Source organism: Diplotaxodon limnothrissa, linkage group LG23 (assembly GCF_057381915.1).
Source record: "Diplotaxodon limnothrissa isolate DT_005_m linkage group LG23, D_limnothrissa_male_GT1.1, whole genome shotgun sequence".
In the NCBI taxonomy this organism is placed as follows: domain Eukaryota; kingdom Metazoa; phylum Chordata; class Actinopteri; order Cichliformes; family Cichlidae; genus Diplotaxodon; species Diplotaxodon limnothrissa.
The window spans coordinates 43,638,443-43,650,828 of record NC_140617.1 but is presented as its reverse complement, the minus strand read 5'-3'; positions in this window follow the sequence as shown (position 1 = coordinate 43,650,828).

Sequence of the window (12,386 nt, the reverse complement as noted above, 5' to 3'; positions counted from 1 at the left end):
CCCAGTTTAGGTTGTCATGGTTGGTTCTGTTTGCTTCTCAGCCAGAATAAACAGCTCGCTCTTTTTAAAAGTAGGCTCCAGAATGGATGATGGCATGTTCGCATGTCTTTATGCAACACTGAGTGTGCTGAACTAAAGGTAGGCCTAGTTTCATTTTCATGGTCATTATTATCAAGACAATGATTACGCCTTATTCTGATTATTTCTCCCTTTTGGAGGTGTAACGTTTACATGAGGGGTGTAGGAACATTTCCCCCTAAATATTTTTAGATAAACTTTTGCTAAAGTCACAGTTTTTGTCGTATTGATGATGCAGCTAGAATAAGTGCTTTTAAATAAAAGAATAACCATTCAAAGTGCTCAGTGGTGAAACTGTAACTCTTTCAGAGTTTGACAGCTGGACAAGTGATGCCGTATTTAAAGAAACATGAGATGAGTGCAGCATATTATCTGAACAGAGACCATTCAATGAGCAAGAATAAACACTGAAAGAGAAACACTTCACTGTTGATTATCATATGAAGTCTAATGAAAGCTGTTAATCTGTTAATATCCTGCTAATCTGCATACAGTAGAGTTGGATGTCTCGAGACCGGTCTCGAGACCACTTTTACGTGGTCTTGGTCTCGTCTTGGTCTCGACGGACTTTTGTCTTGGTCTCGGTCTTGGTCTCGCTGTTTCGGTCCTGCGTTCTCAAATCGACATAGTGTTCGGGAGATTTGGAGTCAACCATCAGCGGAGCGGGGGGGGGGTGGCTTACTGGGCTTAAGCCCGGGTCATTTTTTCAGAAGCATGGGGTCTTTTGGAGTGTAATTTGTTAGTTAGATGCCTGACTGACAACTGTATAAAACAAAAACAACACACGAAGCACAGAGCGCACCGTCGTAAATTCCCCCTAATTTTGGTATGATCCGAGCTCAGGCACTGGGCGACTGAGCACAGCACCCATGTGAGCGAGGGGGGAGAAGCTGCTGCCTGCGAGTTTGCTGCAGACAGAGGAGAGCTTAAGTTTGACCAGGTACCAAAGCAAATCATTCGTACTGAACTAATAATGTAAATATGACGGTGTATCACAAAAGATTGATATCAAACTGATCACTTGGTTGCGTTACTTGCTCTTCGAGTGAATCAACAAATGGATAAATAAAAAGCCGAACAGCAATGCTGATTTTTTAGAGTCTTAGCTTACATTTCATATTTTCAGTTGTTACCCTCCACGGCTAAACAAACTCTCTAAATCGGTTTCAATTGTGTACTGATGTACACAACAATGGACATAAGGAGCTTCTTTCAAAGAAAAAACTCAGGTAGATGTTATTTTATATATTATGCTTTGGATGTTGTTCAGTATATCTATGCAAAACAAGAGGAATTTCAATACACAGCAGTATATTCACACTTGAAACCAGATATTTACATACACTTTATGGAGAAAACATAAAAACTTTTTTTACTGTTAAACATCAATTTAGAGTAAACTTTTGTTTTAGATAAATAAATGTTGAAATATCTTTTGAATTAGTTAAATGTCAGAATAAAAAGAGGGAGCTGTCTATTTTAATCACTTTCATCAAATGTAGGAGTACATGTACACTAAGTTTATTGTTAATTAATAAGAAACTCCAGACGATTCGATTCTGAGCTGAAGAAGCTTCTGATAGGTTAGTAGAGTCCATGTGAGTAAACTGGTGGCACAGCTGTGGATGCATATAAGGCAAAACACAGAGCCTGTTTCTGTGACATGGGAAAATCAAGAGATGTCAACCAAAACACCAGGAAAAGAATTGTGGAGCTCCATAAGTGTGGCTCAATTTTGAATACAGTTTGGTGCCATTTGCAATTAAGAAATACAGATAGTTTCTCTCTTTACTCTCAAAGTTAACAAATATGTTTTTTATATTTATCAATCTAAAAAAATAAACATTTAGTCTGATTTGATGTTACAATTAAAAAGTGTTTGTGTTTTTATCTGAAGAGTTTGTAAATATCTGGTTTCAACTGTATATTTGATGATGTTGGTGTTTGGCTTGATTGTCAGCACAAAGAGGGAGAGAGAGGGAGGGAGAGAGAGAGAGAAAGAGGGAGAGAGAGAGAGAGAGGGAGGGAGAGAGAGAGGAGCAGAGAGGGAGAGAGAGGAACAGAGAGAGAGAGAGAGAGAGAGAGAGAGAGAGGAGCAGAGAGGGAGAGAGAGGAACAGAGAGAGAGAGAGAGAGAGAGAGAGAGAGAGAGGAGCAGAGAGAGAGAGAGAGGAGCAGAGAGGGAGAGAGAGGAGCAGAGAGGGAGAGAGAGGAGCAGAGAGGGAGAGAGAGAGAGGAGCAGAGAGGGAGAGAGAGAATGACGACAGAACAGAGATGGAACAAGAGCAGGTGAGACACATGTTAGTCAAATGGTTGTTTGCCAAAACTCATCAGAACATGTACCTAGTACCTAGTGTTTCTTTTTAGGTTTGTTATTTTTCAAATTCTATATTTATTAAGTTATGCAGGCTTGTTTGCACAACAAGGCTAAATAATTATATAAACCTTTCTCAATCTAAATATTGTACTTTGGTAGAATTAAAAAATAAGTGTAGTGCAGGTCTATGATGATTTTTAGTGCTACTATCATCTAGTTCTGATTCTGGTTCTGTCTTGGTTACTGTTGTAGTCCTGTTTTAATTCCGGATCAGTTCTGGGTCTGGTTGAATTGGGGTTTAGTCCTCGTGTCTTGATACAGGCCCGACTTTGTTCTGCCTTGCTGCTTAATTAAAAAACTAGTTTAAGGTGTCCTGCATATGTATATAGAATAGCATCTGGCTGCAGTTTAAAGACTTTTTTGTCTCGGTCTTGGTCTCGTCTCAACTTGGTCTTGGTCTTGGTCTCGATACCCTCTGGTCTTGGTCTCGGTCTTGGTCTCGATACCCTCTGGTCTTGGTCTTGTCTTGGTCTCGGATTAGGCGGTCTTGACTACAAGTCTAGCATACAGCAAATACAGAACATGTGACTTTAAAGCATCCAGCAAAGTGATAACTGTCCTCTGCCCACTAAGTAGTGACTCTACAAAAGATTATTTTCAATATCATCTTTATATTATATTTAGTTATTCTCCAGCGCAACAATGTAAGGAGCTCTGTGATTGGTTAGGAAAGGACAGACTGGCCACCTGGATTTTTCTTCACTGCACATTGATCCATAGCTTTGCTCTGTAAAGGCTAACAAAGTGCTTTTGCTTTACAAAGACATTCAGCGTCGGTATTCACTCTTTTAAAATGCCACTGAACACTGGAGTGAAATGGAGCCCTGATCCTCAGAGTTTTATTGTTGCTAACATTTCTTATAGATAGCACAGATAGTGCCCCACTGCAGTAATCACTCATGTCTAGATATTCCTGTTGAAACGGAGTTTTTCCTCCCCACTGTTGCATAGCAAACCTAGCAAACACAAACTATTGTATAAAACGATCTAATTTAAACGAACAATCATATTGAAGCTTCAGACAGCCGTCATATGACAGTGAAACACTGCCATCTGCTGGACTCGAATAACAAAGACGCTGCTTTGACGGGTGAGGGAGTTTCAACAAGTCTGCAACGACTCAAGCATCAAACTACAGAACTATTATAGCGGACATGGTGCTCTAATGACTGCTTCATTAACGCAGGTCAGAAAGGATCAAACATATCAATAAATTGTGAAATACAAAAAATTACTGTTTCACTGCACACACAAACCTTCTCTTATTAGCACAACACTGCCCAGGCCTCAGAGTGTATTCCATATAGACTATTAAACCTTAGCATGTTATTTTAATGTCTTACAGGTAAAACAGCCAAAAAGTAAAGTTAACTGTAATTTAAAATATTCAGCTGCAAAAATGCTTTTAGCAAATAATTTTTTATGACTGCTGCTAAAATTCAATACTAGATTTTTGCTGGTCTGATTAAAAGGTTAAATGTAGAAGTTTTGGGATAATATATTAATACTTCCAAAACAATAAAGTTGTTGTAGAGAATCTATGTTCATTATTGTTGCTCATCATGGAAAGACAAAGACATTACACCCTCCTACTCTCTGCACACAGTGGTCTGAGGGATCTTCCAGGATCGGGGATTTTATTTATTTTGTTCTTTTTCGGTCTTACTGGTTAGTAGGTGGTGATTTTCTACCTGTTGATCTCACATTTGGAACATGATTTGCTCTGGAGCAGATTAGGTTCAAAGCATGAGTTGACCTGGCATTATGTCTTGGATTACAAAAAAATCCCACATTAAATCTTGAAGTTAACCGGATAAGACAGCGTTGTGTTTCACAGTAAAGGCCTCAGAGAGTTGTTGCTAACCAAATTCCATCTTGTATGGCCACTCAGCATCTTATGATGTTTTGTAACCTGCCACTACAAAGAAGCAGTGAAACAGTTTCTGTTTTAGCGCACATACACTGTGTGCTGAACAGTATAAGGGCAATAAAGTGATGGTACAGAAATCTGCATCTGGTCAGAAGGAAAAGCACGCACACTTGGAAGACTTGGCCAGATTTTTATAAAATTATTGGCTGACAGTGGACAGATGAAAGGATGTGGATGGTCACACCCTCGTGCAGTAAAGACGGCGTTCGGTTCATTGAATACACAAAACCAAACACACAAAAGACACAATAAGACAGCTGATCAGTTTGCTTCACTGACTCATCTTTTTTTTTTTTTTTTTGCCTGTCCCGTTTGGATCTTTAGCCATCAGAATTGTTGTCTGAAGGCCAAGAAAGATGCCAAGCGGCTTTACTTTACCAATTGGATCATCACGGTCTTGCGTTTGGGCCATTTGATTGACCTTTATTATAATTATATATTTATTTGATTTGATTTTTGGTTGTTACAGATGGGACAGACATGACTGGGGGATAGGACAGGGAGAAAGAATGAAAGAAAGAGAGGGGGAGAAAAAAAAATAGAGGGGAGAAGAGACGGTGAGAAAGGGGGGAAGAAAAAAAGAAAAACAAACAAAACACCTGGATCACCTGTATGGAGATAAGAAAAAACAGAAGAGAAAACAAACAAGAAAGAGCAACATAATAAATATAGCACCATCACAATAAAACAGCTAACAGTAGATAACAGTAGATACCAAATATTAGATGTTATGTTACAGCACGCAAGATCGACAGCGCACAATGTGCTTTCAGGCAGCAGCCAAGAAAGGTGTAGTTTGTGTCTGTGAACACCTGTGTGCACACCTGTGTGCACACCTGTGTGGATCAGCACGCTTGTATTCAAAAGGTTTCTCCATGTAACGATCTGCTAGGGAGTGTGGGGAGCCATAGCCCCGTCCCCCAGGGCATGAAGCAGGTATGGAGGAGATCCAGGCCCCAGACATCCAGAGGCCCCAGAGTACGAGGACCCGAGGAGGACCACCAGGGGGCCAACGTGCCACCCTCCTGGGAAGAGCTGAGGAGAGCCCCAAACGAGAGGTCACCCAGCAGCCACGGAGCAGAGGCCAGAGGGGGTTGCAGTGATGTGCCCGCGGGCTCTGCCAGCAGCCAGCTGTGCCAGAGAAGACCGGGTATCAGGCCGAGAGGCCTGAGGGCACCCGACCCCCCGTAAGGGGCCTAGCTGGGCCACAGGTGCCAGGCCCCGCCAATCGGCCACCAGGAGTGAGTCGGTACATACATGAGCGCCCCGCCCCAGACACCAAAACGAATAACAATAATGGATTGCATTTATATAGAGTTTTTCTAGGCACCCAAAGCGCTTTACAATTCCACTATTCATTCACTCTCACATTCATAAGACTGGTGGAGGCAAGCTACAGTTGTAGCCACAGCTGCCCTGGGGCAGACTGACAGAAGCGAGGCTTCCCAAATCCCTGAGCCACAGTCGCCCCCAGAACCACCAACACACCAACACCAGCCACCGGCAGGGAGCGTGCCGAGGGGGGAGAGGTCTCCACACCTCGGAGAGCCCGAGATGTCCCCAGAGAGGTGGAGTCTTACACCCAAGCTCCCCCGCTGACCCCAGTAGGCACCCCCACACTCTGGAACCCACCGGGGCAAGAGGGCCCAGGCCCATCCGGACCGGGACCCACAGCAGCAGCACCACCCGGCCCCACAGAGTCCGGGACAGCCCACCCGACCCCACTGCAGAGAAAAATGCACCCACCCCGTCATCCAATCTTCTCCCAGACTACACAAGACAATAGACACCCAGGTTGAGTCATTCTCCACCTCTCCAATATCTTTCCCCCACCTGCAGAGTCTGCTCCTGTAGAGAGGAGACCTCCTGCAAAGATGTAACAGCCTCCCCACCAGTTAGAGAGCCCTCCATTCAGGCCGATGCACCAGAGGTCCCCCGCTCCGGGGCTGAGCCCCCATGCACCACCCCGGCGACACAACAACCAGGACCCAAGGCCCCAAGGCCCAGCCAGAGCCCCAGCCTGGGGGCGGAGCACCCCCAGACCCCCAAGCCTCCACGCCCATCCCGGACCCACCCAGGGGCAGCCAGGCTACCAGGCCAGTAACCAACGTCCACCAGCACAGACCCTCCCCCATCTCCGCTGTAAGCAGCCACAAGGAAAACACCATCTAAGAGCCACCAGAGCCCCTTACCAGGTCATGGCCACAGGGAAAACGTCCCTAGGGAATCCCTAGATGCCCTAAGGCCGTCCCGACCCCCATATCAACCACAATAGCGAAGGCAGAACTAAACCATGACCCCCCACCCCCACTAGGTGATGAAGCCAATCAAAGTAGTCCAGAGGGATTGATCAAATGTGATGGCAGAGGCTGTATCAAGACTAATGTGATCTATTAGATGGTTTTTATATTGATTAGAATTAAGATTATTTTTATTTTTCCAGTTAATGAGGACCATTTTCTTGGCAATGCATAGGGCCGTAAAAACAACGTGGGCTGTGTTTATTTCTGTAGTGACCTCATCCAAGTTGCCCAGCAAGCATACTAAAGGGGAGGCTGGAATGTTACATTTCAGACACTTTGATAAGTCGTCACATATCTTGCGCCAAAACTTCTGAACTGGTGGACAGAACCAAAGAGCGTGGATATAATTGTCCGGTGTATTTGCTGTGCAGTGTGAGCAGTTGTTGGAAGACGTATAGCCGATCTTGAACATCCTATGACCAGTATAGTGCACTCTGTGTAATATTTTGTATTGTATTAATGGCAAACTGGGATTTCTGATCCATTGAAAGGTTTTTAAGCATATCTGAGACCAAAGGATTTGGTCTAAGCTGATTGATAAATCTGCTTCCCATTTTGCAATCGGAAGGGATATTGATTCATCTACTTTAGAAAGTGTGCTGTATATTTTAGACAATAATTTTTGGGGGGGGGGTTAGATTAAAAAATTGTACCACACTTGGTGGTGTTTGTAATTCAGCTTCACTGGAATTAAATTTCTTTTTTTTACTATGGATTTAATTTGTTGATATTCCAAAAGTATTTTCTTGTTGATCCCATATTGTGTAACTAGTCTGTCAAATAAAATAAAGTCTGTTCCTTCCAATATATGTTCCAAGTTTTTAATTCCTTTATAACTCCAAACTGGAAAGTTTATCATGTTATTGTTTTGTAATATGTCCGGATAGTTCCAGATAGGTGTACGTTTGCATGGGATTAATGAAGACGCCGTCAATTTTAGAAACTCCCACCATGCTGTCAGAGAAGAGCTGATATTGATGCTTTTAAAGCATTCATGTCGTTTGATGTTTGAGCTGATAAATGGTAGGTCTGAAATCTCTAGGTTATTACATAGTGCCTGTTCTACATCTATCCAGGTTTCATCTAAGAAGATGTGTTTAAACCATCTAGAGATGAACTGAAGCCTGTTGGCTAAAAAGTAGTGATTAAAGTTAGGCAGATCTAATCCTCCTTTATCCTTGGTCCTTTGTAGTGTTTTTAAGCTGATACGTGGGGATTTATCTTTCCAAAGGAATTTAGAAATATACGAGTCTAGAGATCTGAACCAATCTTGTGATGGCTTATTTAGGATCATTGAAAATAAATAGTTTATTTTTGGCAAGACCATCATTTTTATAGCGGCGACCCTTCCCATGAGTGATATGGGTAGAGAAATCCATCTAGCCAGGTCGCCTTCTACTGTCTTTAAAAGTGGGATGTGGTTTAATTTAGTTAATTCTGCAAGCTCGGGAGAGATATTACTAACTCATCTACACAAGTCGTGTTGTAGAAGGTACAGTATTTATTGTTGTATTTATTATGTACCAGCTCAGGTAGTATAAAGAAAAATGACGTGTAACCAGATGGTTTTTTTAGTAACTTTTTTTATTGCTCAAACACAAGAAACATGCTTTGAAAAACAAAATTGCTGGGCAGCACACAGCCCTGGAATGCTGCTAAAAACAAAGAAAGAAATTAAAAAGTGGCTAACGCGTGTTCAGGTTGTTTACTAAGCTCCAAAAGAAATGACAGAGTCAAAGGTAAAAAGACAAAAAAGTGACAGTCTTCCTCCTGCTGTGACTGACAGAGAAACTGTCACGGTCCTGGGTCTCCTGACCCAGCGTTTTTAGTTCTTTGTGATTTTTGTATTATTGTACTTGTGTGTGATTTATTCTATGGCTTCTAGTTTTGATCCCTTGCCCTTCATGTCTCTCTGTGTCCCCTCTGTTCTGTGTAATTGTGTGTCTTTGCATGTTTGAGTTTCTTGTTTTCTGTCACTCTGCATTGTGCATTATGTTCTCATGGTTGGTTTTTTGTTACTCTCTCTAGTCTAGTCTCTTGTGTTCCCAGCTGAGTATTTCCCTGTGTATTTTGGTTCTTAGACCTCTGCCTTATGGTTTATGTCTCTGTATTTCTTAGTTGCTGTCTCCACTGTGTCAAGTTCGCGTCTCTGTGTGATACTTCCTGTTTTACTTTGATGGTCCGTGTCTCATGTGAATGCGTCCTGCTTTGCTTGTCTCGTCAGTCCTGATTTCTCCCAGCTGTGCCCTCCTTCTGTGTCTCATTCCCCTCGTTACTTCCCAGTGTATTTAAACCCTGTGTTTCTCTGAGTCAGTGTCGCGTCGTCCCTCATGCTGTGTGGATCTCCCTGTGTGTCTCTCTGTGAGTTTTCCAAGTTCCCAGTTTAGATTAGTTTGTATGTTTTTTCCCTGCCAGCAAATAAAGCTGAGTTTTGAGTTCACCTCCCTGAGTCTGTGAGTCCTGCACTTTGGGTCCAACTCCTGCCTGCCGCACAGCGATTCATGACAGAAACAGCTCATGTGTGTTCAGTGAAATGTGTGTGATCATGAGACTAGTCATTGACATCGTCCAGACTGTAAAAGTATCACAGAAACACAGTCACCTTTGGCACTGCGTCACAAGCCAGCCATGGCTGATGACAGAATCACTGAACAAGTGGCAGCATGTTACTGTTACGACATGTTAATGCTTTGGACCACAAACTCAAAGCAACACGAGCTTCAGGAATCGTTCGATGTTCTGTGATTACTTTGCAGTTTTAGAGAGATTCAAATTCATTGTGTGTTTAGCTACAGGTTAACAGTCTTCACAGCTAAGTTTTGCTTCCACCAAAGAGAAAAGAAAAAATAATATTAGGGGCTTTCCTGAACATACTTAACACTAGTTGTTAGCCGTCTAAGACCAGAATGTCTCTTGCAAAGTGTACAGGTAAATTATTTTCACAATCAACTGCAACATATCTGTTAGTGAGGAGATTACCAGTATACTGGCATCTGGGTTTTCTGGCTCCCTCCTTCCTTAGTTCACACTTAACAACTTTGAACTTCTTGTGACTTTTTGTCATTTGAAGTGTTTCATCAAATTTTCCCTCAACACAAATGTTTTTGATCTCACTTGGATTATCAAGGATGAACGTGTTGGTATCTTTACAGCTGTTGTCAACATTGTAGATCTGTTTCCTTCTTATAACCGTATCACAATCCATTGCAGTCATCTTGGCGTTTATGTGCTGTCTTCTAAACTGGCCATAGCGGGTTTCTTCAAGCGTTGAACTCTCAGTGGCAATGAGCAGCAAACAGATAAACAGGATCCTCATTATTACCTGGTGAAGAAAAAACAGAAACAATATTCTGATTGAGAATTTTATCCAGAAAAAGCACAAATTATTGCAACAAATATGTAATAAATTTGAGTCTACATGCTAACTTGTGGTTCCTAAAGTAGAATGGGAAGTGATAGGTTTGTAGCATAAACCACAGTTTACTACACAGCAAAAATCAAGACACAAGTAGGCAAAGTTCTTTGTGTTACTCATGCATGAGGGAGACCTGCCTGGAGCCAAGTGTCTCTCTGAAGAGGAGTGAACGCACCCCCCTCTTCATGCTACACAGAGTTGTTACAGACCTCCTAGGATGAGACATTCTTTCAATCTACAAATGAATATATACTTCTAAGCATATATAAATATATATTTCTAAGCATAAATGACAATCCAACAATACAAATCTAACAGGAAGCAGAGGCTTCAACTATCACCCAGCCCTCTCCTGTTGAGCCTGCTCCTATTCTGGCTTCAAGCCCAGCAAGAAGCGTCGGATCAGCTGCTGAATGATTGCTTAGTTACTTTGCTTTTGTCTTTGGGTGCTCAGGGACTTCTCATACACTCCTTCCCCTTCATTCATATTCTACTGTTACATACACTATGTTGCCAAAAGATTCTGTTCCTCTGCTTTCACACACACATATAAACTTGAATTACATCCTATTTTTAATCCATATGATGTCGACCTCCCTGTAAATGCTTTCCACAGCGTTTAGGAGTGTATGGGGAATTTATGAGGTCAGCCACTGATCTCACACATTAACTTGCAGTCTCTGCTCTATTTATGAGCAGTTCTTTCAGGTTGAGATCAGGACTCTGTGCAGGCCAAACTCGCTCATCCATGTCTTTATGGATCTTGTTTTGTGCACTGGTGTGCAGTGACGTTGGAACAGGAAGGGGCCATCCCCAAACTGTTCCCACAGACTATGGAGCATGAATGTATCATAAGTGTTTTGGTGTGTAGAAGCATTAAGAGTATCTTTTACTGGAACTAAGGGGCCGAGTCTTAAATTGCTGTTGAATCTAAATGTCTTATAGTGAGACACATTAGAATTTTGATTTTGTCTTTTCACAAACTGATCGCCAGCCAGAAATCTTTACATCACACAATGAAACAATTTGCAAGAACTTAAACGTCGACTCGGACATGAAATCATCATAAATGTAAACGCTGGAAGCTTTCCTCACATCTCCTCGTGTATTGTGGCTTGGTCTGTAATAACAAATCTGTACTGTGAAGGATATAAAAAAAAACAACAACAGCAATAGAATAATATTAAACACAAAGTGAACCGTCTTCCTTCATTAAATAGGTTCTTTTAGATGTTAAGGAGGAATTGACTTAACCAGGCTGGCGGAGAATGAAGACAACCGGACACCTGCAGCAGATGGGGAATCAGTGAACTTTTATTGAGACAGAGACAACCTCTCAATACAGCTCACATCAGAAGATTCCTAATATTTGCTGTGAGGATGGGTATATATTCTCTAAAACTTACAGGAGGGGGTTGTGAGGAAAGTGCTGCATTAGCAGAAAAACAACTCCATAAAAGGAAATCGGCCTTGGGTGTTCTAGCCTCTTCGCTTGCAGATATCTTCCACCTGCAGGATGAGGCGATCGCTTCTTATCGCTCTCAAGGCCAAAGTCGTGAGCACACATTTTTATTACACAGTTGCACAGTAACTTTAAAGCTGAACAATATTTAAAGCTGAATAATGTTTGATCAGATTATATTTTCTTCAAATCCCCCTTTTGACCCATCTTAAATGGGTCAACACACAAAAATAAGCAACATTCAAAGGAACACAGAGACGTGTCGAAGCCTGGCTCGAAAAACTCCTCGGGTCTTATCATTTGTCTTTATCTGTCATTGCAGATGAGGAGAAAAGAGTCCAGGCACCACCCTGCCCAGGGGTCGGCTGCAAGCAGTCTCGGTTCCCGACGAAAGCAGTAACAGCTGTCCTGCACAGAAGGATACACGAGTCAGTGCAACCAGGGTAGTGACACAAAATTAACAGTTCCTGTAACCTAGCAACCAAAAAGCATAAGTAATGATAAAAATGTGGAGAGTGCAGAGTATACTATAATAATGAGAGATATAAACGTGAAAATGTGAAAGAATAAATCAATCGTAAAATAAACCCAGAACGGTAACTGCTAAGGACATTCAAAAGTGAATATGGTAAAACGTGAGGAAGGGGTGTGGAAAAAAACAATTTATATCCAGTGGTGGGAGTACACATTCGCTCAGGCTTAAGTCCGGAGACCCTGAGAACATCGCTTAACCCTCACAACCCGACCAGACACAGTTCAACCAGATATATCCTTCAAGAGGAAGTGGGTGAGGGAAACAATTAATAACAAACCTAATACAAA